The 26,641-nt window shown below is 36.1% G+C and overlaps 1 protein-coding gene across 2 annotated transcripts in view; it reads right to left on the minus strand.

The window, feature by feature from the left end:
- The window catches only part of LOC129756128 (bicaudal D-related protein homolog), a 143,530-nt gene that overhangs the window by 110,251 nt on the left and 6,638 nt on the right, over positions 1-26,641 (minus strand). The gene's annotated exons all lie outside the window — the stretch shown is intronic.

Genomic DNA, 26,641 nt, shown 5'->3' on the forward strand with positions numbered 1-26,641 from the left:
TTTGTCATTTTTGTCATTTTTGTCATTTTTGTCATTTTTGTCATTTTTGTCATTTTTGTCATTTTTGACATTTTTGTAATTTTTGTCATTTTTGTAATTTTTGTCATTTTTGTCATTTTTGTCATTTTTGTCATTTTTGTCATTTTTGTCATTTTTGTCATTTTTGTCATTTTTGTCATTTATATCATTTTTATCATTTTTATCATTTTTGTCATTTTTGTCATTTTTGTCATTTTTGTCATTTTTGTCATTTTTGTCATTTTTGTCATTTTTGTCATTTTTGTCATTTTTGTCATTTTTGTCATTTTTGTCATTTTTGTCATTTTAGTCATTTTTGTCATTTTTTGTCATTTTTGTCATTTTTGTCATTTTTGTCATTTTTGTCATTTTTGTCATTTTTGTCATTTTTGTCATTTTTGTCATTTTTGTCATTTTTGTCATTTTTGTCATTTTTGTCATTTTTGTCATTTTTGTCATTTTTGTCATTTTTGTCATTTTTGTCATTTTTGTCATTTTTGTCATTTTTGTCATTTTTGTCATTTTTTTCCGAATTCATTTTTCAGAAAACAAAAACAGAAAAAGCTCGAATCAATCGTGGAACGTCTGTATCTTCTTAGCGGCTAATGGCTTTCTAAATGCCAGTGCCACGACATCTTACCAGTAGCAACATCAGATACCGGAACCGGTCTTCGGCAAGATACATGAGAAGGTGCCTAGTATTCTGATCTTTCTGCGGTGAACCGATCAATGTCATTGTCACCGACCTCCCGTCTCCGGTTTGCCTGACGACTGATGACTAACGATTTGCTGACAATCGCGTGCTGAGCACACTTTTTTCTTCTCACTATATTCTCGATTCAAATGTGTTTTTATGTTTGAACCGGTATTTTATTTTTTTGCTCTCTTTTCCGACTGCACCAAATTGCGGAAACGGATCCACGCCTCGAAGCCGTAAACAATTTGCTCTATTCGACTTAAGAGTCAGATAAGATCGGAAGTCGCTGTTCCGTTGGAAGCTTCTTTCGGCTCGCAATCAACCGAAATTGAAATCGCAAATCATCGCAGATGAAAATCGAAAGATTGCTGTTTTAGGACCCGGCGGGCGCTGCGGCATCGTCATCTCTTCATAATCATTTCTCGCAACAGTACTTTCCCATAGTTTAACATACATAGGTATGTATGGAGGTAGGTACGTGCGCTCGCCAAAAACGGCCAACTCTAGCTATTTGTAGCGCGAGCATGCTTGCGCACACGCTCGAAACATCGTTACGCAATTTTCATGTACGCCCCTTTGCGCCTAAACCACCGATAATCATACAAAGGTTTACACTACGAGTCTTATACCTACTATAAGTCTATAAGTCTTATACCTACTACAAGCTCATCCAACATCCAAGCAAGCCTAACGATTCCTGCTGCGAATGAGCTATGGACTACGCATGGGCTACTACGATCGGACTACTACGGATGGGACGGGTCCATTTAACTGTAACGAACGTGCCCAGAGCAGAGCAACAACAGTTGTCGATAGCGCTTTTCCATCTATAGGCGCAGTAGGCCTCTTCGCTACCTACCTACTGGTTTTCATTTTCAATTTCTTTTATTTTCCTACTGGGCAGTGTAGGTAGTGGGTATCTGATATCGGATGCCGGTCAGCTAGCAGGCAATCGAGCAACCCAACCCGGCAGGTGGTTCATATTTGATTAGGTCACATTGGGTCAGATCGGATCGTGATCGGCCTCGATGAGCAAGGTATGTATGTATGTAGGTATGACCGACTGGGGGCGTAATCACTCGGTAAAAGGAATAAATTACCATAGTAATGTGGCTGATGTGCTCTCACTGGCCCACCGCAATCTTAATAGATGATTATACCTTCGTAGGTTCCTATGTACCGGCCGACTGCCGCCGTCCTGTACAGGTGAGGGGTGCTTCATCGAGGCGTTTACCATAATATGTGGGTCTTAACAATGGAGATAAAACCTCATAACATTGTGATTCGTTCGAAGAAAGGAAAAGGATTTATCTGAATCACTGGTATTTTTGGCTACAGACTGTACTAGAAAAAATGCAGCACTTACTTTCGTAAATATTTTTTAGTACATGAATGGAAATTCGTGAAATTTTCACTGTAATTACAGGGTGTTTCATTATGTCTAAGCACTATTTGAAATGAACAGTATTAGGAGAGAATCCAATTGTTTTCACTTTTATGCTCTCCATAGTCTTATTTTAGAGAGATTCAATACAAAATTATATTACAGTTAATCGTAGTCCAGTGAGCGAATTCTTGATCGAAAACTGCTTATTAGTTTCAGCACAGACTGATTTTGGATGATTTTGATAACTTTTCTCCAGACTTTTGTGAAGTCAAACCATTGCTTTTTTAACGATTTTTTTTAGTAAAAATTGATGTCCTCGTCTCGTAAATTCTTTGGCCATCCCGAACAGTGTAATACTGCCACTCGAAGGCTTTTTGTAATCAAACATGCAATAGATTTTGTCGTCGATGATAACGCACACTGATTTCCCACACAGCGGTTGATCATATAATTTACGAGCCTTTGGTTTAACGGAAGCAGGTTGTCTTTGACTCCGCTTCGGTTTCTTCTGCTTCTTATACAATTGTCTTTAGACTAACTCACTAGATCGTCCGGTTATATCCGAACTTGCCCGGATATTTAGTACAAAATTTAGGAACGGTCTGGTCCAGCCCGGTTTCCCAGATAATGTTAAAAAATGACCGGATTTTTTTCTGGATTTTGTCACATTATTTGCAAAACGAACAAAAAACTCAAATCGAATAACTTTTTTTTTATCGACCTAAAAACCATTTTTAAACAAGTTTTGTCAAGTCAAGTTTTTTCTTCTAGATTTTTATTCTATAATTTCTAGATTTTTCCATGAAAAATTTATTCGCTTGAGAAGCACACGCATTCTTCATTTTAAAATACCTCGTCATTACACTGAAAGTAGAACATTACTTGTTAGGGGCATATCTGTTTGGAATAGTCTTCCGAACAGTTTAAAAATCTGCAATAATCTTAACGTCTTTCGAAAAGAGTGTCATAGCTTTTTCAAAGGGGGGAACCAGTAAGTAAAATAATAAAACAAACACGAAGAGAAAAATTAGTTTAAGTATGATCTTTTTTATAGCTTTGAAGCACGAAGTGTAGTAACAAAACAAGGAATTGAGTTACCTGCGAATTTCTGCACTTTTTCGGAGAAATGCTTCTTATTTAAATGTTAAGACATAGTGGAACACCTAGTAATGTCATGTTTACATGTGCAAATTTTGAGACAATCGGTCAAATATTTATACGGGTTCAAGAAAGAAGTGAATTGAGGAGTAAGCCTTGACTTTTGGGCGACGCACGCGTTTTTGTTTTCGTCCATCAAAAATTTTAATCAATTTAAATTTAAACTAGGAATTTTAGAACTAAACAGTAGAAAATGATTGAGCAAGTGACCGGCGGAAGTTCCTGGAGTGGTTTGTGCTGAAACCGGGTTGGAGGAGAGCAGAAGGAATCTGAACGACAGCCATTTCGGACTAGACGAAGAAGTTTCTAGTCGAAAACAACGAAGTCCTATTTGGTGAGATTTTTTTTCAATATTTTCTACTATTTTAAACGTTTATATTATATAATTTTTCTTTAGAAACTTCCAAATTATGGTATATCTGGTATATAAGTAATAAATATAGAGTGTTTGGTAGGGAACTCGAAGCTTCAATTCTCCCCTTGCTCCAGAATCTTTTCCGGTTTTTACCACATGGTTAGCCTGGCCGTAGTTATCTCTGCAATGCATGTTTTATGTAACAGAGATTACGTTGAAAAGGAAAATTAAGGTCTTAAGTCTTTTCATTTTCCAGGATGCTTACATGTTTTGGCTATGCTGGTAAAAGAAGAAGAAGAAAAATCGAAGGAATAATTGAATCGACATTGATTTTTGGGCGCCAGGTACGTTATCTATATTGCAAGGCTGCAAATCTTGATTTGAATTCTTATGATCGTTTTCATGGACTCGCTCACAGTTATTCAAAATCATAGTAGCATGGAAATCAAATCCCTTCGAAAGAAATTGAAGCGAGCACCAATATCGATCAAAGCAAGTTTGCTCATGCTCACACGTCATCACAACTGGTCGTGATGGTCAGTGAGCGGATTTTTTTCGAGCTTGATTTGGATTCAAAAAAAAATCCTGGTGAGCGTGATCGAAAAAAAAATCAAATCAGCTCGATTTTTGATCAACAATTTCAAATGGGCTTCCGCCGCATGCCTTGATTTTTTCTTTAGAAGGAATAATGAAAGAAGCAATATGGTTCTTATATGTTTGAATATGAGTTCATTTTATATAGGTTTGATGCTGATGCTTATGCCATTAGGGGCGATCTTAAGTCCAGAACAGGTTACGTATTGATTACAAAGAATTATCTTGTGCATTTGTAGTTAGCACATATTTTTTCCATATAGATGTGCGAATATAAACGCATCTCGCATACAAGTGATTAATGAATTCCTGCTAAGCTTCAACAAAAACTTTTGACATGTAGTGTCGGATTAAGTTTTTAGGAGCCTTAGGTTAATTTTCAATCTTTGTAAATTTAAAGTAGTTAATAAACCGTTTCTGATTTCAATATCTAAAGGAGCTAAAAACCTTTCAAATAGCACTAAATATAAAAGTATTCCTAAAAATCACGCTGAGTCTTAATGGACTATAAGAAAGGGAAAGTGGGTAGTCATGGGACAGTTTTTTTCTTTGCTCCATATCTTCTTCATTATAACGGATAGAATGAAAAAAAATGGTATGTATTTTTAACATTTCTAACGTGCCATTAGGCAATTTTTTCAAATTATAAATTATTTTTTTAAAATAAATGATTTTTCCTGAGTTCAGACTGTTTTAAAGAAAGGTTGGGTGGAAACATATGCCATAAAATTCAAACTGACAAAATAACTTAAAAAATTTATGAGTTGACCTGAAACTGTAAATTTAATAATTAATTTAGCTAGCAATTTCAGGTAAGGGAATAAAAAATTAGTTGTGTATGATTGAATAGATTCAAAAACAGGGCTCACAAACGTTTTGGCAAAATTTCATAGATAAGATTTATGTTCGTCTCTATTGCATTGAATAAAATGGATAGAATATTTTTCATATCTCTAAATTCGGCATAGGAAATCTTTACAGATAAGATACATATATTTTATGTTATTTATGAGTATAAAATACATGTGGCCCAACATAGCCCCCTCCTCTTACTGGTTGCGTTTGATTGACTAATTGATAAGTTATGAAAAATACCAACACAAAACTAAGATAATAAGTATATGAGCATATTTTTGATATGAACTTTAGGAAGAAGAAAGAAGCATATTATGTATACATAAGTCAACAACATATAGAAATAAATGCTCACGCAAAGCGACAACGATGACAGTTAGATTGAGATTTTTATCTTAACACACAGCTGAGATATTTAGAGTTCTCTACATTTCCCCATGGCCCACATTACTTCACTCACCCCTATTAATTATTAGAATATAAATACTTTGAATATTTTAGTTCATCAAATTCATAGTTAATTTTTTAAAAACTCGGGTTTTCGCACAGCTATTGGGAATTCTGAATCCGAAATTAAATATTTCCTAAGATTAATCCATAAAGCTAAATAAAATGCAATCTCAAAATTTTCGATTTTTTACGTAAATTCCAAAACCCAAAATTAGATAAAATTTAGAATCAGAAATCAAAATCAGAATTCAAATTATTGATTAAGAATACCATAGGAAAATTGAGTTTAAAGCTAGAATTCCAAATCAAAAATCAAATTCAAAATTCTACGTAGAGTTAAAAACAAAATTTAAAAGGCTTTTCAAATAATAGCAACTAATGAAAGCTTATCAGATCAGAGTTCAAAATTACATTCAGAGTAAATATGGAATAAATTAAATACATTTACAGTAATTATAAGAAATATTACATTGGGAATTCACATGAATGTTGATTAAAATCACTAAGGCTACAATTTAATTACATATTGATATTCAGAAAGATAATTGATTATTTCTCGAAATCCACATGCTAGGAGAAAACCCAAAATTTGAAAATTTACTGCATTTTATTAACTAAAAGAATAACTAGGATTTGTAATTTATGTTTTCATTGACAACTGTCACACGAAGTCATCAATAATTGAATCTACCAGCAACAACCGAGAAACCAATTGAAAATGTGCCAACGGACTCTCCACCGAAGAAAAGGAATGATCCACAATACACAAGTCACTCATCCTCTGATTCATCAATGGAAACAAATAGTGATCCGAGTAAAAATAAAAAGACCCCCATTTTCACTTATGCAGGTCAGTGCAACTCAGCCACTCTCTCGCATAACAAGAAGCTCCAAAACAAACCCAAACCTTTTCCCTTTTCTAATCCTAAAAAATACAACCTTAGGTTTGAAAAATAGAATAGAAATTCTGCTGACCATCAGCCCGAAATACTTTGTATAAAGTGATGAGCCTAATAAATTTATTTTTAAACTAAAAAAACGGTTATTTTTTAAAAAAATTTATCGAATCTCAGGTGAAATCATGAAAAAAAACACTAACAAATAAATTAAATTGATTGATATTTGAATTAACAAGAAAAAAACCATTGCCTAAGAACAATTTATTCGACGCGAAACCATCAAACCAAGACAATGTTCGATTCGAGCTTCTTAATGCTGCATCATCATCATGCTACCTCATAAACCACGTGGATTTCAAATACACGATTTTAAATCCATGATTGAATATCAAGCAGCCGATGACCGGTTTGAAATTCTGATCACGGTTTGGTCATGATTTTTTTTCAAAATAAAATCAAGCTCACTAGGATTCAAATCAGCTCACCAATCACGTGGAAAAAAATCCACTCACCAGTCAATCAGGTGATCTGTTTTGTTTTGATTTTTATTTTTTCTGTGAGCGAGTTGCTAGATGGTGAACATGATGAAGTGTTCGAAGTGATCAAAATGTGTTGATTGAATCCGACCGGACTACTACACATGATTCAAATTTGAGCGATTTTTTCTTAAATGATTGGATTTTTTGCAGCCTTGCTATATTGCACACTATGGACCACGTCTTTTCCATATTTATGTTATTGTTCATGACGTTCTCTCACCTGGAGGTTGACCTTCGAAACTACTCAGAACTTTCTATTTAATCAAAATCATGACGCATTAAGCAGATTGTTCTCGGGCACAAAAACAAGATCGCATAATTATTTCTTCTTGCGCTTGGCTCTCTGACCAAATCACCACCCACCGTACCTACTCGGAGAGCAAACAAACACGTTTTGCTGGACGTGTTCCTTGTGGTTCTAGAAATCCAGGAATGATTTTACGTTTATAATTTTCATATTTTTGTGAAGTCTCACAGCGTAAATTGTTGCACCTCACTAGAATGTAGATTAAATTTGCTTTCCAATGAATATACTTTTGATTGGTCCAAACAAAGTAAAAGCACTGAAAATCCGGGTACAACCTGACGGTGGACCACAAAAAGAGATGAAATTTCAATTTGTAAAAAAATTGCGCAAAGTAGTGAACTTTGAAAAATTCCAGTAATTTCAATTTTTGTTGCACCAAAAATCTAAAGACAGCAAAATGTTAGAATTTTAATAAAGTTTGTTGTCATATTTTTTCTAAAACTCTACCATCGCTCAAACAGTATTTACTAGCAATCGAATGGAAAGTAGGTTTTTTAGATCACTTTTTTGAACTTTTTATGACCATTTCATTAAAAAAAATTTAAAAAAAATATTTCTTGTCTTCATGATGTAGGCATTAACTTCAGCTTTCATATGCATAAGGCAAATATTTTTTTGGACGTGTAATATATGAACTACAGCAGTTTTCTTGAGGCATGTTTTTTCGGTTTTTTTTTTCTTTCATTCTGAATAACGCGAAAACTTGTAACTTTAGCTGTATATAATGTTCTAAACATATTTTACTGACATTACAAGGTTTCTTTTGATGTAAGTTTTGTTTAAATCGGTTTAACACGCCAAAAGTTATAACGATTTGAGCTTGTGGTGTCAAATTGACACTCCTAGTGCTGATTAGGGTAATGAAATCTAATGCGGATGAGGGTTAAAAAATACCGTTAATTTCGCGGGGAGCACATGGAAGTTTTTTTTCGATTGCAACCTTCTTTTTCTTCTAAAGAAGTACAATTTCGGAAACATATTCCGGTAGTTTATAATGATGTGTTGAAATAACTTTTTATTGTTATATTTTTAAAACAAGTAGTAAGAGACGAAGTGAGATACGCATCAGAGTTTCTATGAAATCGTCGTACAAATAAAAGGATTCTTCTAATTATTTGTGCCTTAGAACCTGACAGTTCGGTCATGTGCTCGTTTAGTAAATTATGTTCCAGGTTTAAAATTTGCGAATATTGTTCGTTGTTATGAAGACACATTTGAATTGTTCGGGTTACTGTATCAGTCATGGATGTGTGGTTAAAGTCACAAACTGTTATATGATTATACCGCTGTTCAAAACTTTCTCCCGTCAAATCTTTTAGAAAAGTTAATTTCGAAAGATTTTATGATAGTGCTAATGTTTTTCTCTGATCTTACCATATTTATTTTCAAGAGCGAATCTAAGCGCTATATCCAAAGTCAATGACCAGAGGTAAATTGGGTACTTTTAAAGTGATTTGTAGCTTTTATCGGCGCAATAACTGGCACTGTTCCAAGTCAATCTTTAACGTATTTTTTGATGATAGCGTTTGAAATTTTACACACTTTGAATTTTTTTTTTTTTATTGGAGCTTGTACGTCTGTTCTTTATGCTCTCACGTTCCTTATCTTCAATGTATCAATCATCTTCAAATTTATTGAAATATGAGCTCACAGTTGGATACTCAAGGTCTCCTTGAATGATTTACCATATGAATTTTGGTCGAACAGTTGATTTTCAACTGCCTTTGGGTCTCACATTGGGTTTATCCTGAACTTTCACGATATTGTCCACAAATTTTGTCAAATGAATTTCTTCATGGGACGCCATCTCAAAAACTAAGGAAGATTAGGGTATAATAGCCACGTTAAGAAGGCTGCTAATATAACCATAGAAAACAGCTATAATATGTGAGTTACTGTAGTATCCAAGTATTTCGATACATTTTATCTTCTGTCAACTTATTACTCATTACTTGTTTGATCGCCGAAGCTAGAGGTTGAAGATACTACAAATTTGGCGACGAGGAAAATCTGTTTTCAAATGGTTTTCAAGACTTGGAGATTCACCAGGAAGCAATATTTGGAAAAAATTTTGAGTTCCATCTAGTGTTGCTGGAAATGCCTCAGACACATCACGGGCCTTTGAATTGTAGGATCTATTGCCGAGACCTAGGAAACTGGGAATTTTGGAATAGTATCCTAAAGTATGGCTATTTTTATTATCCTGAAGTCGAGCGATAAATACTGGCTGGAGGTGCCTCAGACACAGTGCAGGGTTCTAGAATTGTGGGGACAGTTGCTGAGACCCGGTAAAACGGGAGTTCTCGGAACAGTTGCCCAAAGTGTGAAAACATTCGATGTCTCCATGCAATCGAGAATAAATCCTCGGCTGGAGATACATGGTTCTCGAAATGTGGGAGGTTTTAGGTGCCCAAATTGTGGTAATTTTCTTTTACCATGCAATCGAATGTAAAGCCTGACTGAAGAGTAGATAGTAAACATCAAATGATTGAGGAAAGGAAGTCTTATATTCGATTCCCAATTGAGAAGCATTACTGTAGTCATGTATTTCAATGCAGTTTATCTTCTGTCAACTTAAAATCATTACTTGTTTGATCGCCGAAGCTGGGGTTTGAAGATACTAAAGTTACTTCATTGTTTCGTGTTCAGACACTAAAAAAGATTATTTCCTAACTGGCTTGAAAAAGAAGATAAAAACGATTTAGAATGCATTTTATTTTTTTTCCAAAAGCTGAAAGTCAGTCACTGTAGGGTCATAATGAGAACCTCCACTGGGGCAGTATAAGCACCATTAATCGGGCACGATTAGCATTTTGACTAGTTTACAGCTTGACTAGTTTACATCTGACGATTTAGCCTATTGGTAAGGTGTCGGAGAGGTAATCAGAAGATTCGAGTTCGATTCCAGTTCGAGGTGATTTTTTTTCATTTACCATTCATGATCGATGCATTTTTCACTAAACGGTGAACCGTAGATCCATCAAACAAAGCAATAACAAAATAATGTTTATTGTTTATTGTTTATAAAAAAAAAGACCATCTGACGTAAGTGTCTTAATGTCTTAATGTACAACGTATGTCTGTTTATGTCTGTTTATGGAATACAAACAATTCACACACACTCATAGTTTCTCTGGTGCTGCTTCTGGTGCTTTGTTTGGCGGATTATTGTACAAGCCGAATAATGCAACAGTTAAAATAATAGATCATCAATGATAAATGAAAGAAAAAGTCTCGACCAGGAATCGAACTGGAGTCTTCTGATTACCTTTCCGACACTAGGCTAAATCGTCAGATGTATACTATTCAAGCTGTGGCTATATAATTCAGTCGACTTCATCGAGTTGAATTCGCTGCTAGATTCTACGGCAGAAAATTCCCCGATCAATGGTGTTCTGTTCGCCCCTAGTCAACAAATTAAAGTAAAAACGCGTTTTAAAATTGATTGTAGTGAAAAATCAAAAGTTTAATGATGATGAAAATTGAGGAACAATGTGTAAATCATGTTGCAGTGCGTATATTATAGATCAGTGGTTTTCAAATAGGTCCGTACCGCCCCCTTGGGGGCGTTGAGAGGCTTCCAGGGGGGAGGTGAGCTCAATTTTAAAATTTGGGGGGGGGGGGGGCGTTGGAAGAAATCAGGGGGGCGGTGAGGTCGTTATTCACATTTTCAAAAATCATAAAATCAACTTAGATTTTAAATAACAACGAGTAAACTCGATGCAAAACGATGAAATTACGATTCAGGTTCAAGACTAAATTATCGAAAATTTCACAGAGCTGCATGCAAATTTTTGTTCCAGTAGCTCATTTTTTTTTCTAAAAATGTATCCAAAAGATTTTTATATACTGTCACAGATTTTGTATGCGCTCTACATGTTGATCTTGTTTTGCAAGATTATTTTGAGTTACACTAAAAAGATTTATTTTAGATGGCAAGGCTTGATAATTTTTAATATAAATAAATCTGGTAAGCAGAAAAAAAACTATGAAAATAATTGTTTAAAAGGTTTCATCTGTGATTTAGTGATGACTTTTTGGAAAGCGAATTTGAGAGAATTTTTCTAGGCAACAGAATTTTTATCTTAGGTTCTTACTTGTTTATTTTAATCAGTTAAAAAAAATCAATTGTACCATTCACAATCGATAAACTTTTAATCTATTCGGTTATCACTAACATTGCCGGAATTCAGTTATTAGAATCTAATTTTAACTTTAAGACATGAATGCTGCATAATTTTGAACAGGACTTAAATTCAGATATCAAGAAATGATACTATTTTTTACGTTATTTCACTGGCTGGAAAGTAGGTAATTAGTTTGTATTAAATTCGGACGAAATATGCAAATAAAATTAAAATTCTGAAAAATCACGAAATATATTTTGAAATATGAAAAATCGTTTGACATTATAAAATTAAAATTAATGATTTTTAAACTTATAATACTCCCTACCCCTTTGGCTTTGAGGGCATCATATAAATTTGAATGCATTTAACGTTAATTTTATAACAACATAAAGCCAAAAGCTTATTGTTTTTCAAGGATCCAGATTACCATTTTTTTAATTTTCTAAAAATTTTCCCAGGGGGCGTTGAGCTCGAAAATTTGGCAAAAGGGGGCGGTGAGTGAAAAAAGTTTGAAAACCACTGTTATAGATCAAGATGATTTAACGAACATAAAAGTTTATTTTCCGGTGCTCAAAAATTATAACATTTCTGTAAAGAAGATAAGCATATTTCTTTTTTGCTGAAAAATTAATACTTTAGGAACTACAAAACTGTTCCTCGTGAAAATTTCTATGAGAAAATGGCTATTACCCGGGTGCTCGTTATGCCATCATCTTCCCTACGTGCTTATTTGGCAATAAACAACGCTTTTTTTTTTTTCAAGTAACCGGCATCTAGTTTCCCTTTCAACCAACTCTTGAGCATTTAGTGTAGTCCGTTTTTCACTTTGGAAGGGGGCGAATTGCGTGGGAAGAGGAAAACTTTTAGTGGTGCGTGGGCAAAAGTTCGCACGATTAATGAAGCGTATCGATAACGATGAAGAGCCTAAGAAAGTAACAGATACCGCGCAATATCGAAGCTGAATGGGGGAAGTCTTGTAGGCCTACATAGGTATGGCTTAGTTAGATGTTTCAAGTGTTTGTTTTTCTGAGTCGTTTCCCTTTCGAAACATAAAAGGATGACGCTTTAGTTTAACCAGACGGAGTGGCAGCGTCTTCTTTATTTTTTTTTTTTTCAAGTGAGTGTGGCTAGTTATAACGCTCTAATTGCTCTAGAAAACTTCAGAGAAGGCTTTAGATTGGAAATTCTAATTTTTTAAGAAATTGTGTTGAAATTTCCTAAAAAAAGGTAAATTTTAGGTTGAACTAGTTGGTTGGAATCTTTTATCAGATTTTCGTAGCAGCTTTTGAGCTATATACCTACTTGTTTCAAGTTAGGATCACAAGAAAGCTAAAAGCATTGTACGGATCGTGTTGAAAAACCGGTTCAGCACAAATTCACGCTCAAATCAATGATGGAAGAAACAACAAAAAAAAACGCTACCCGGTTTGCTACTTATGACTCATCGAAAGAGATCACATTCTCCCATTTCCAGCTGTAAGGCGCTGAGCTACGCGAAGTTCAATCTTGGCGATTTTTTTTCGCTGTTGTACATACCTCAATCAAGGAGCGCTAAAAGCTTCGAACAGATTCCTCCAAGATTGCGGAAATTATTTTGATCACAACCGTAAAGTTTTAACCCCTTTTTTGCTCACTTCATTTCCAATAGCACAGCACAGATGTCGCTGAATAAAACCATCTACGGAACCCATTAACAGGCAGAAAGAGGGGAACCATTTCTGGTCTTGGAATCGCGGCGCTACGCGAGATCTTGTGGTGTGGCGTTGACCTTAGCCAGATAGGTATCTACTGGATGTTGTAGTTCATGTCAACTTAAATTCTCCACCAGAGAGGGCTTGAGTAAGCCATTTCAAGTAAAGAAGTAAAGATCTCTCGAAACAAAGCTGTCAAATGATTCTAGGTGGTCTGAAATTCTGCTTCCCACCAGATGTTTTACCACCCAAAAATTTGCATAAAGGCTTAGAAATGTCTCAGAACGTGCGAAAATTAACCGATTCGCTCTTTCATATTCAGTATTTACTTTTTTTTCTATAAGAATTCAACCCTTTAGAGTCATTCTTCCTCTATATTTAGTATTTGAAGTTTCGACTTTTATCAGCTATGTTTGAAATACAGTTTGAGTTTTAGCTTTTGAAGTTTTTTGGTATTGAATTTTTGAAGATTTCAAAAATTTAAATGTAAAAAGTAAATCGAAGAAATTAAATCGTCTAAAAATCTGAATAATCTAAACGTCAAGAAGAAGCGGCAAATTTAAAAAAGCGGACCAAAAATATAAATTAGAGTGCGGAGAGTTTTCAAATCAAACCAATAGCGAAATATAAATTCAAAACTAATGTAACTGAAATGAAGAAAATCAACAACTAAAATAACAATAATTCTGAAGCGAAAAACATTAATTCCTCTTTGCAAAAATCTTAAGAAAAGGAAAATGAAAAAAAAAATATCACTGATAAATTCGAAACAAGTCCGATTGGAATATTTTAAGTTCAATGAGCCCAAATATAAAAAAAATCCAAATTCTAAGGAAAAATTAAAAATAAACAACTTTCAAATTTCTGGAGAAAATCATCAATTGAAAGAAAATCAAACGGATGAAAACAAAAAATTAAATTAAATTAAAATTTGAAAACCTTACCCAAACCAGCGAGTTTGAAGAAACGTTCAAAACTAAAAAACCGAAAAACAACTAATTTAACAATCAATAAATTTGAACGTACCTAATGTAAATTACAAATTCAAAAATTGATACTTAAACTTGAAGAAAAACTAATTTCAAAAAATTCAAAAGACTCCAAATCTAAAAAAAAATTGTTTTAACAAACAAATTATTTAAATAAATCCAAAATTTGATTCCTAGTATTTAAAACACTTAAAAATGAACAAAAGAAATTTAATATCAAGAATTTATGAATTACCATAAAATTTTAATCTATTTACTGAAAATTTGAAACCGAAAATTCATTAGTCAAAAAATAAACAAAATAACTACCCATTTCAAACTTCTGACAAGAAAAAAAAACTGGAAAGAACAAAAATAATTTAATTGAAAAATGTTAAATGTAAAATCAAAACACCAATGAATTTTTGTCAAAAAAATGTCATAATTATTTATAATCAAAAAATGGCAGATAGAATATCGAAAAATTAAAGTGTCAGTACTGAATCAAAGCAACCGAAATCAAATGAATATTTCGATTGCTTTGATTCAGTAGAATTATTCAACCAAGTAGGCTCATAACACATAATAATGTAAAGTATCAGATATTCATAAAATCATAGCTCTTGTTATTTACAAATATAAATATCCTTCATCCAAAAATTTCAAATTGATAATAAAAAAAGTTGAAAAAGCAGAAAGTGCGAAGGTTAAACTATCAAATACAGTTATTTTTTATTTACATAGTATTCCGTCTCACGACATAACTTGACGAACATAATTCCTAAAATTCACTCGGTTCATAGCAACCGTTCTCCAATTTCTCGGGCACCCCACGTTCGCCAGATCACGCTCCACTTGGTCTAACCACCTCGCTCGTTGCGCCCCCGCTCGTCTTGTTCCTACCGGATTTGTAGCGAACACCTGTTTTGCAGGACAGTCGTCCGGCATTCTCGCAACATGTCCAGCCCAGCGTATCCGGCCAGCTTTCACCACCTTCTGGATACTGGGTTCGCCGTAGAGTCGCGCGAGCTCGTGGTTCATCCTTCGCCTCCACACTCCGTTCTCCTGTACGCCGCCAAAGATGGTTCTTAACACTCGTCGCTCGAATACTCCGAGTGTACGCAGGTCCTCCTCGAGCAATATCCATGTCTCGTGCCCGTAGAGAACAACCGGTCTAATAAGCGTCATATACAGGTTACACTTCGTACGAGGGCAAAGTCTTCTCGACCGCAGTTGCTTGTGGAGTCCATAGTAGGCACGACTTCCGCTGATAATTCGCCTCCGGATCTCACGGCTGGTGTCATTGTCTGCGGTCACCAGGGAGCCGAGATAGACAAAGTCTTCGACTATCTCCAGCTCGTCGCCGTCGATCATGACCTTGTTATCACTGGACAAGCGGGTTCGGTCGGTCTCGGATCCGCAGGCCAGCATGTACTTCGTCTTGGACGTATTAATCATCAACCCAATCCTTCCTGCTTCGCGTTTTAGTTTGCGGTAGATCTCCTCCACCGCCGCAGATGATCTGCCGACTATATCAATGTCATCGGCAAAGCAGATAAGTTGACTGGATCTGTTGAAAATCGTGCCCCGCATTTCGCCCACCGCTCGTCGAATAACACCTTCTAGCGCCACGTTGAACATCATGCAGGATAGACCATCACCTTGTCGAAGCCCCCTGCGCGATTCGAATGAACTCGACAATTCACCCGAAATCCGCACACAGCACTGCGTTCCATCCATCGTCGCCTTGATCAGTCTGATTAGCTTCCCGGAAAAGCCGTTCTCGTCCATGATTTTCCATAGCTCGTTACGGTCGATCGTGTCGTATGCGGCTTTGAAGTCGATGAATAGATGATGCGTAGGGACTTGTTGTTCACGGCATTTTTGGAGGATTTGCCGTAATGTGAATATCTGGTCCGTCGTAGACCGTCCCTCCATGAAGCCGGCCTGATGACTTCCCACGAATCTGTTTGCTTGTGGCGTGAGGCGGCGGAGTAGGATTCGGGACAACACTTTGTAGGCGGCATTGAGGACAGTGATCGCTCGGTAGTTCTCACAGTCCAATTTGTCGCCCTTCTTGTAGATGGGGCATATTACCCCCTCCTTCCACTCCTCCGGTAGCTGTTCTATGTCCCAGATCCGGACTATCAACCGGTGTAGGCAGTCGGCCAACCTGTCCGGGCCCATTTTGATGAGTTCAGCTGCGATGCCATCCTTCCCAGCCGACTTGTTTCTATTCAGCTGGCGAATGGCTTCCTTAACTTCACTCATCGTTGGGAGTGGCTCCTCTTCGTCGTTGGCTACGCCGGCGATGTACCTTCCCCCACCGTCTTGATCTCCTGCATGTGCGCCGTTCAGGTGTTCATCGAAGTGCTGCTTCCACCTTTTGATAACCTCACGATTGTCCGTCAGGATACCCCCGTCCTTATCCCGGCACATTTCGGCTTGCGGCACGAAGCCTTTGCGGGATGCGTTGAGTTTCTGATAGAACTTTCGTGTTTCTTGGGAACGATGCAGCTGCTCCAGCTCCTCGAGCTCCTCCTCCTCCAAATACAGTGAAAACCCGATTTTATCACCCCCATGATGAATTTTAGAGTGATAAACCGGGGAGAGTGATAAAATCAAGAGATTTTGAAAAAATGATTTTAATCCGTCATAATCTAATAAATTACTACAAAAACGTATATTATCCCAATAAAACAGTGTACAGGTTTTGTAGTAGATATTCCCTTTTTTGACATATTACTAGTTATAGGTCTTTTTCACATCAAAACATCATACAATATCGGTTTTACGAATCTTTAAACACCTTGTTAAGACCGATGTTATCAGAAAAATAAAATAATCTTTAATGGTTCAAATCCTAATGATCTAATTATTTCTTTTGGTTAAAATTTACTGAAGATAAGATTCAAAGCTTCCGTTCAAATCATAACGTTGAGGGATTTATGTTTCTGGATGCACGAGTGAAATAAAGCGTAACTGTAATGCAGTAGTCATGGAAGAAAATTGGAATTATTTTAAATAACAAACTCGTTCACTAAGATGGTGTTCCCTTGATCCATTTGATTGATGTAAACAACCGCGATGAAACTATTTTGCCACAGGACCCTAAGTAGAGACATGCAAGTAAAGCTTTTACGGATGAAGAAATCCTGAACATGACGCTGGATGATCAGTCAGCATTAAACGAGCCCCTCGAATCATTGGAGCCATTAAAATTTCGGATGTAGCACCAGACTCAGAATCAGCGGCATCTACCCCAAATGATTCATGTGAAATTTCAAGAAACATAATTGATGTTGAAGTTGTACGTATGTTGGACAACAGTTGATTGGGCTGATGCTTCAGATCTCTCTATAGATGATGTCATCTTCTTGCAACGTATCAGAAAGATTGCTTTGAAGAAAGCTCAAACAAATAAAACACAGCTTTAAGATTACTTGAATACGTTCTTTTATACCATTGAGTTATAATTTCAACAACTTTGATTAACAAAAAAACCTGTTTAAAACTTGACTTTTTTGTATAAAAATCTTGATACGTCCCTGATCAATCATCTTCACTTTCAATATCGATATAATCATCCATCAGTTTTGTCCCTTCAGAATGATTTCAACCTCAAGATGTTCAACGGAAATGAAAAAAGGCGATATTTAGTATTGTTGCGTTGAATAAAAAATGATGACAAAATCGGGCGAAAAAATGGGACAAAATCGGGGGTAGACAAAATCGGGGGCAGACAAAATCGGTGTGAAACAAAATCGGGTTTTCACTGTATTCCTAAAATTCCTACAAAGCATAATCCTAATTGGGGTAAAACACGTTAAAGGAAAATCAAAGCAGGATAAAAAATATAAAAATAAAAGGTTTCCCACAACTTTGAGAAGGTATGAAACGATGAAGGTATTACAAAGAAAAATTATTATGCGTAATTAAATAAAGTGAAAAACCAGGAAAAATTAAACTAAACTGTATATATGTATGTTGGTAATCCACCATGGGTGCACGGATTCACCGCAGTTTCTGCCGAAGTATGTGCTCACACGCATTCTTTAGATTATTAAGTTTGACAAATCTCCAATGCAGCGCGCCACCATACCCGGACCCCATGGCTTCGTATGAACTGTTATGGAGTGAATGTATTGCGTGTGTTGATTTAGGTATATTTTGGAAGAACGAATCAATCAAGTGGGCTAGTTTACTTACAGGTATTGCGGCATCCGTGTATATACCTGACCAGCTGGCAACTGATTGAACATTCCTATTATATAGTCAGTTATAGAATGAAACACATCTTACCTGTCGGCCACTAATGGGATTTTAACCCAAAAGTTTTTCTTGCCGATACCGGGAATCGAACCCAGTACGCCTGGCATACCAATACCAAACTCACGCCAGCCTATCCGCTAGACCACATCGGCGCTTAGGAAAAATTAAACTAAACTGATTCTTTAATACTTACTGTAAATTAGGAATCAGGTAACGGAAAAAACTTAAAATGAAACATAAATGCTTATTATTACAAAACCCAAAATATTCAAAATATCTAGAGGTCTGAATCTGGAAGTCAAATTTTGAAAAAAAATTATGAAAATTTAAAAAAAATCAAAAATTTTAAAAAATATAGATATTAAAAAAAAAGCTCCAACTATAAAATATCAATCTTAGTTCCGTTTACATATAAAAAAATTATAACATATAAAAAATTATAAGAAAAGGGAAAATTTTTAGTTTCGGCAATAAAACAGTAATTGACGAAAATAACAACAATCACGTTGTTTTTTGAAACGATTGCAAGAAAAAAAACGGCATCTCCAAATAATTACCACCTCATAGAGCAGACTCTCCTCTATCCAACGAATCCAACGAAGATATAGTGCCCTTTTAACCGCTTACTCTCCTATATTCTGTAAACAATCCAGGAAAACACTGATTGGGACTTGCAAATTTTGAACGAAAAAGACCTATCTTGTGTGATTTTTTCCAAAGAAATCAATGAAGGCTTTCATGGCTGATTTTACCCTCAATTTTGCTATATCCATTTTTCAATAAATTATAAAAAAAAAGTAAGTCCGGACTTGAAAATTTTTAATTAAATAAAACCTATCTTAAGTGATTTTTTTCTGAAATGAAGTCTATTTGAGCCACCCCACGCATTGGAAACTGGAGTAATGGCCGTTTTACTGTCAATTTCCCAACGCACACGTGGCAACATTTCCCCGCCGCCCATGGCATAGAGGATAGCCTTCAAGTCTTCTAAACTAGCGGGCATGAGATCGAATCCCGGTCACGGCATACAAAGTACTCTTTCTGCGGGTTGGTAGTTTTAGCATTTGTAAGATGCTAGCCATCTTATCCTTGAAACATGTACGCTTAGAGTTAAGAAAAATGAATCTCTTCAAGAAAACATGAAGTTTCATTGAGATCCTGTATGTGTTTGTGTTCGTTTTAAAAATAAAATGTTTCAATTAATTAAAAAAAAAAACGCATGTTCTGACTTGAAAGCTCTGAACCAAATAAGGCCTATCTTCATATTTTCCGAGGATTCGAATAAAGGCGATTTGATTCACCGCACGCATTGGAAACTGGAGTAATGGCCGTTTTACTCTCAATTTCCCAACATTTTTAAATATAGTTCAGAACAAGCTTGTTCGGACTGGCAGATTTTGGAACAAACGAGACCTAGTTAGTGTGTGTGTGTTTTTTTTTTTTCGAATAATCAAATGAAGGCTATTTGAGCCCCCGCACGCTTTGGAAAATGAAGCTATGGCTGTTTTGACTCCCAATATTTTTCAATTAGTTAGGAAAAAAACATGTTCGGACTTGAAAATTTTGAGCTACATAAGATTTATCTAGTGTGTGTGTTTTTTTTTTCAAAAAGATTTAAAAAAAAAGCTGTTTGTGCCACCACATGCATCGGAAACTGAAGTTATGACTATTTTACCCAAAATTTCCCAACATTTTTCAATTAATTCAGAAAAAACTTGTTCGGACTTGAAAATATTGAACCAAATTAGACATATCTTGTATGATTTTTTTCCAAAATCAAATGAAGGCTTTTCAGCCACCGCATGTATCGGATACTGCAGTTATGGCTGTTTTACCCTCAATTTCCCTACATTTTTAAATTACTTCTGAAAAATGCATGTTCGGATTCGAAAAGTTTAAACCAAATGAGACTTACCTTTAGTAGTTTTTTTTTCTCGAGGAATCGAATGAAGGCTATTTGAGTCACCGCATGCTTCAGAGCATGGAGTTATGGCATAACAATTTAAAAAATGAAGGAAAATTAAGGGTAAAAACAGCCATAACTCTATTTTCCGATGTGTGCGATGACTGTAATAGCCTTCATTTGATTCCTCAAAAAAAAAACACACTAGATAGGTCACATTTTCTTCAAAATCTTCCAGTCCGAACAAACTTTTTCTGAAGTATATTGAAAATGTTGGGAAATTGGGGGAAAACGACAATTTTTCCGGTTTCCGATGCGTGCGGTGGCTCAATCGAATGTTCCGAAAATATGACACAAGATAAGCCTCAATTGGTTCAGAGCTTTCAAGTCCGAACATGCATTTTTTTAATTAATTGAAAACTGCAGGGGAATTGAGGGTAAAACAGCCATAACTTGATTTTCCGATGCATGCGGTAGTTCAAATATCCTATATTCGATTCCTCGGAAAAAAATCCCAAAAGATTGATCTCATTTGGTTCAACATTTTGAAGTCCTAACGTTCTTTTTCTGAACTATATTAAAAACGTCCATAATTTCATTTTTCGAAGCGAGCGATGGCTGAAACAGTTTTCATTCGATTCCTTGGAAAAAATCATACAATATAGGACTATTTTTGTTCAAAAATTTTAAGTCTAAATCAATGTTTTTCTGAATAGTTTACTAAATATAAGGGAATCAGGGGTTTAAAAGGCACTATCTCCGTTTGTAAGCTCGTGCGGCGTCTGAAACTATGTCCAATCAATTCTCCGGGCAGTATTCACTATAAGAAATTATTTTAAGAAGATATGCGAACAAAATACAAGAGTTGACTTTTCAAAATTCCACAAAAAGAGTGATCCATAAAACTACAAACTTAACATTTAAAAGCTTGAATGTTTAAAGATTTTTTTAAAAAATAAATAAATTTTAAAAAAATTATAAAATACATTTAGAACCAAACAGAATGGCTAAAATGTTCAAATTTCGAAGAAAAAAATGACAAAATTACCGATAAAAATCAGCTAAAAGTAATCGAAGACATAACTGGTAACACTTAAAAAAAATTACAAAAGCACTGTATAAAGGAAAATAAAATTATGTTCATTTTTTTTTATTACAGAATGCCGTTTAAAATTTAGTGAAGAAAATTACAATTCGATCATTGAACATTATATCACAGACCATACTGACTGGACAATCGATTTCGTTTGTTAGATAATTTTTTCAACAGTACGCAATATCGATTCCAAAGTGCGCATCGATCGATTTGAAGAAATACTATCCCAGTTAGAAAATGCCACCCAATTTTCGAAAAAAAAGGCAATTCAGAAGATAAAATCGGGCTAAACAGTTTCATTTTTCATACAGGGCATTTCTATCGGAAAAATTGTAGGTTCGCCACCTACCGTCGGTATTGCGATCCTGCTAAATTTGACAAAAAAAAATAGTACGCTTAGCGTAACGTAACCCCCCTTTGAAAATTACGTAACGCTGATATAACCCCCCCCCCTTCTTCTCATGTTTTAAAATACTGCCTGCAAAATTTGACAAAAAAAAATTAGCTAGAAAATGATCGAATTTTTGTTCTAAGTGTCTTGTCAGTATGATCAGTGTCAGTGTCATGATCAGTGTTGTCTCTTTTTGTTATGGATACTATTGATTGTTTGCAGCTTTGGGCATTGTTTGCTTGAAAAAACCCTTTTTAATTAGGGTAAATGTACCCGACCTTGGCACCTAAGGCATGGTTTACCCTTTTTTTTCAACATTCAAACCTTCCTGTTGAGTGCACGATAGAACATCCTTTGAAGAATTTACTTGCTAACTTGCTTAGAGTTAAACAAAAATAAGTTTTCTCTATGAAACTTTCTTTAATGTGAGCAAAATGCATGCAAAGTACTCACTGCGGTACTCCAATTACTTGGCCGCCGTACCAATTGTTTGCCGTTTCGATGATCCGATTCTTGGCCACCAGCAATGTGCAATAGATCTTTACCAACAATGCTCAATTGACAGTTAACAGAAACGTTGGCTATTTTGCATATAAGGCCCGCTGACAGAATTACGTCAGCTGAACGTAAAGTTCTATGGAACACCGGGCTTCACTCATACAACAAAAAGGCTTTTGAAAACATTGATGATATTTGGTTGGAAGGGAAGCACAAAATAATTAATAATTAATAATAATAATTAATTAATTAATTTGTAAAACTCGCCGAAAAACGTCGATAAAATTAAACATCAATAAATACCTGAAATTTTGATTGTCTACTCCAAGAGAAACGAAAACGAACCCTAGGGTATAACAGTCTTAACCTAAGACAACGACACGGCGCGGCGTGTGTTTCCGGTCAAAGATCGCGTGAAAGAGCTTCTTCAGCTGTGTGATTTTTAACCATTTCCAGCAACAGCGGAGGCAAATCGCCCTACCGGAACCGCCGAACGCGCTGTAACTTTTGTTGCTATAATTATTCGCATTTTAAATGCTCACTCTGGATGCCAATTGTTGTTGCCAAAAGATGACTCATCTTGGGAGTAGCTACAGACTACAAGCCATCCTTAAAAATATACGCAACAACGTAATCATTCAACGCCCCAAATAATTGCGCCAAAAACTTTCGCCAACTCCAAAATTAAAACAACCATTCGAAACAGCGAAAAAATAACACCTGAAAACTCAAGGAAATGTGTGCGGGGAAAAAGTTTGCACCTAAAGTCCAATTTTATGCAGCCGAGAAACGGATCTGCGAAGATGATCTCACGCTAGACGAGGCGTGACTTTTTTCGCGCTCAACTTTGGCGCTAAGGCTTTTTTTTTCAACTATTTATGTATAAACGAGTCTCGTGTGCCTGCATGCATGGTTGGCTGATGTCCTTTGTCGTAATTGAGCTATTTTAGGTAATAAAATGTCAGTGATACTTTTGATAGGTACCAGTTTCGTTTAAGTTTTCCTGCATCCGAAACAAATATGACTCACCACAACTCAAAACTGATAACTTCCCACTTGTCGTACTGCAAGATAACGCGACAGATAAAAGTAAAGGTTTCCCCCCACCAACACTTTTCAACGCTTATCTTATCGCACCGGCGCGAAAAAAGTGATGATAACCTCCCCTTTCTATTTGATAAGTTCAACACCTGCCACGCACTGTTGATGAAACCTTTGTTATGTGAGAGTTTTGCTCCCTCATTTTCACAAGGGGTGACGAATACGTGTGTAGGCCTACTTCCGATCTGCTGATGAGCTTACCCACAATCGGCACAATTTAAAAGATTCGGAAATGTGACGACACCACACGACACGACATGGTTACGTGAGAAGATGACGGCCAGTGACGGCGATCAGTCAGCAGAAATGCAATACGACGATCGGCTTGAATGATTATAATTAAATTGGAGATCTATTGGTGTCCAATTAGAGAGGAGCCGATCGCGGTGATGACGTTCGTTATTCGTTCGCCGCAATCACAATCGCAAGTAGGCGCTGATAATGGATATCCAATTTATGTGTACGATTATGTAATGCAAAAGTGTGTGTGTGCGTCGGAAATGATATTTGGGGTCTGGGAAAGTTGGGTGCATTTTCACACGATCATAGATAAGTATGTGAATTTGATAGAGATAAAAATAGATAAGTTGTATCATCTCGATTAAGTGTCCTCAATTTTCATTCATATACTGGAAAAAAGAGAACAGAAACAGACTCCAGATTTGCTCAGCTTCATGAATTAGTTATGCACTTCAGTCAATCGTTGTCTTATGGGGTTTTAATAAGTTCTCAATTTCGATTGGAATTTTTCGAGCAGATGACTTTTCAAGCTGAAAATTTCATTATAAGCAAAATTTTGAATAACCCTATAAGCAAAAATATGTACAAATAGTTAAAAATAGGACTCGGATTTCAACTGCATCGACAATATAGACTGTTCCAGAAATTATAAGCACACCTAATGTTAACGGTCATTTTGAATCTAATATATTTTTTCGAATTCTACTGGCTGCGTCCTTTTGTTTACACATTTCTGTACGTAATAACATCAAAAAATCATGTAGTTTGTGATTACATTTCAAAATGCGTGGTCTTACTCCGGAGAAGAGAAAACGTATCGTGCACTAGCGGTGTACTCTGAGTGGAATCTCATTGAGAAAATTGGCCAAAGAGGAGGATGTGAGCGTTGGAGCGGTACCGACAGCTATTTAAAAACATGGTGAACATTGTACATTTGAAGATGAATTGAGGAATAGTCGAAAATCTGGTCCTGTAAGTCCTGTCGACAAAAAGGTCAGGGATGCCTACAAACAGAAGACATCGGCTTCCGTTCGGGATGTGACTGTCAAACCAAGAGACCGGAAACTGTATGATACACTATTTTGCAAAAAGATCTGGGTGAATTATCTTGGACGATGAAACGTATGTGAAATAAGACTAAAACCCTTCCTGGGCCACAATACTTCACTCACACTGAACGCAAGGACAAGGATATCCCCGAAACGTAGAAGACCGAAAATTTTGGCAAGAAGGTGATGGTGTGGCAGGCAATCTGCGAGCGCGGCGAAATACGCCTGTACGTCACGACTTTTGTCAGACATTTTTTTAGGTTTCCAGATCTCCAGACTTTTGGTTTTTCCTCCAGAGATTTCCAGACTTTAGAGTTTGAACAAGAAATTTTTAACAAAATAGTGAAAATTTTAATTTTTCGTGGTGAGACATGGATATTGCTCGAGGAGGACCTGCGTACACTCGGAGTATTTGAGCGACGAGTGTTAAGAACCATCTTTGGCGGCGTACAGGAGAACGGAGTGTGAGGGCGAAGGATGAACCACGAGCTCGCGCGACTCTACGGCGAACCCAGTATCCTGAAGGTGGTGAAAGCTGGCCGGATACGCTGGGCGGGACATGTTGCGAGAATGCCGGACGACTGTCCTGCAAAACAGGTGTTCGCTACGAATCCGGTAGGAACAAGACGAGCGGGGCGCAACGAGCGAGATGGTTAGACCAAGTGGAGCGTGATCTGGCGAAGGCCGAGATGCCCGAGAAATTGGAGAACGGTTGCCATGGACCGAGAAGGAATTTTAGGAATTATGTTCGTCAAGTTATGTCGTGAGACGGAATACTATGTAAATAAAAATAAAATAATTTTTCGTGGTAAAAGGGCAGTACTTAGTACTGCCGATACTACCACAATGGTCTGATTGGCATAGATAATGTATAGAATGTATGTCTATACGGCATCATCGCCTATAACAAGAGGTATATCTTGTGATTTACAAAATGTAATGCATCATCAGCTGCACTATAGCGGTCTGGCCATTTTATGAACTGATAACTTTTTATCACCTATTAAGTTCGTCTTCCAGACATTTTCAGACATTTTTTCAAAAATTTCCAGACTTTTCTGGAAAACACTTGGCATCTCTGGTCACAGCACGAGTTTTACTTATAAACAAGATCTTCACAGGCCCTATCGACAGCCCGGAATTACTATCTCAGCCCTTTAATATCATCATTCCGGCTAGAACATTAAGGCAACGAGATTTTCTCCAAATCGACTTCCGACAAACTTGAAGCTCGGGCATTTAATATATTGCTCTAATTTTTCATGATTAGTTGCTTTAGAAGAGAGGACAAGGTGATCCAAAATAAGTCCCCTGATCTAAAATAAGTCTATTACCCTAATTCACAATGCGAGAGAGAAAAAATAATTCTGCACAACCACGCTGCAAAACCCTAAATTGTCAGGAGGAATGATCGCCAAGGCTTTCAAACTCGCGAGATTGAAAAATCCCGGTTCAGAAATCTTACCTTGCTAATCTTAAAGGGAATGCTCCATATAGGTTCAATTTAGTGGATAAATTTGCCTGCAAGTTGATGATTGGGCGAGCCAAATTGTTTATTTGACTAAAGTAAATTTGGCTGTTGATATAATGCTAAATCAAGGGGTGATATAATTTAGTTATGCTTGCATGGACTTTTAGTTATAATTTGAGATATTTAACCATCCTACGAGTACTAAATTATATCTCATTTTGATAGGAAAAATTGAATATCAAAACATCTCATCTTGATATAATTTGGTTTTTCTCTTCTGATCGGGAACAAACAAATTTTTTTGTATTTTTCCCTAAAAATTTAATAAAAACCCAACAAATACATAATATTACCAATTTTGTACGGTAGTTCCTCATGGAAAAATTGGAAATTGTATGCGACCCGATACTTAGTGATACAAGCTTAAATGCTTCTGTTATGTCAAAAGTGATTCATATACCAGTTTTGATCAAAATCGCTTGAAAAAAAATTGTAAATGTCATCTCATCATCAAGTAACTTTTTATGTCATCTAGTATAGGTAAGCATTACAGTATTTTCATACGTATCCGG

Source organism: Uranotaenia lowii, chromosome 3 (assembly GCF_029784155.1).
Source record: "Uranotaenia lowii strain MFRU-FL chromosome 3, ASM2978415v1, whole genome shotgun sequence".
NCBI lineage: Eukaryota > Metazoa > Arthropoda > Insecta > Diptera > Culicidae > Uranotaenia > Uranotaenia lowii.